Source organism: Tupaia chinensis, unplaced genomic scaffold (genome assembly GCF_000334495.1).
Source record: "Tupaia chinensis unplaced genomic scaffold, TupChi_1.0 Scaffold144731_1, whole genome shotgun sequence".
In the NCBI taxonomy this organism is placed as follows: Eukaryota; Metazoa; Chordata; class Mammalia; order Scandentia; family Tupaiidae; genus Tupaia; species Tupaia belangeri.
The window spans coordinates 1,095,769-1,096,570 of record NW_006204591.1 but is presented as its reverse complement, the minus strand read 5'-3'; the positions used below and the strand labels follow the sequence as shown (position 1 = coordinate 1,096,570).

Below are 802 nucleotides of genomic sequence, written 5' to 3'. Positions count from 1 at the left end.
AAAGAGTGTCAGCAAGTGCCTCTTCAAAACAACTATTTAGTGCTTGCACTTAGAAGGTTGTCTATACCACAAGCTCCACTTGAATGAGTTGACTACAATTAAGAGCATAGTGGTGGGAGCAGCTTTCCTGAACACTGGGCAACATTTAGCACTGAAGGTAAAATACTAAGGTAAAAGATTCCACTTTTTTTACACACTGGAAAACAGGAGCTAGAAAACCTACAGTTCTCTGAGCTTTAGTAATTATACATGAGTGTTCATGTTCTGAAATTATTAAAATATTTGACCTTTGAGATAAGAAATCAAGACCAGGTGAATTCCCTGAAGTCAGTGACTACCTTGTTCATTGACTGCATCCTTGACATCTCTCATAGTCCTAGGCACACAGAAGTACTCAATAAAAGCCTATGAAATGGGGCCAGCAGGTGATGTGGTAGTTAAAGCACTGGACTTCCACATGGTCCACCATGGTTTGAGTCCTGGACCTGGGGGCTTGCTTTTTCACTTTCCCTCTCTCTCTCTGACTCTCTCTGATGAGCACATGGGTCCTATAGCAAATTAAAAATAATACAATAAATAAAATGAAACAAATGAGCTTTTTTTTAAAAAAAAAAAAATAAAGTCTGTAGAATGAATGAATGAATGATTATACAAACAGATGCATCATGTTACTTCAGACCTAGGCTTTCTGGAAAGTGTGACCTGGCAGCATGCTTTACAAAGAATCCTCCCATCATCTTAAGACATTGATGTATTGTCTACATGCAAGGAGTCCTCATTTCCCAGGCCAGGAACTTTAGGG

At 39.0% G+C, this 802-nt stretch overlaps 1 protein-coding gene across 3 annotated transcripts in view; it reads right to left on the bottom strand.

The window, feature by feature from the left end:
- Positions 1–802, bottom strand: part of CREB5 (cAMP responsive element binding protein 5) — a 516,790-nt gene that overhangs the window by 116,288 nt on the left and 399,700 nt on the right. The gene's annotated exons all lie outside the window — the stretch shown is intronic.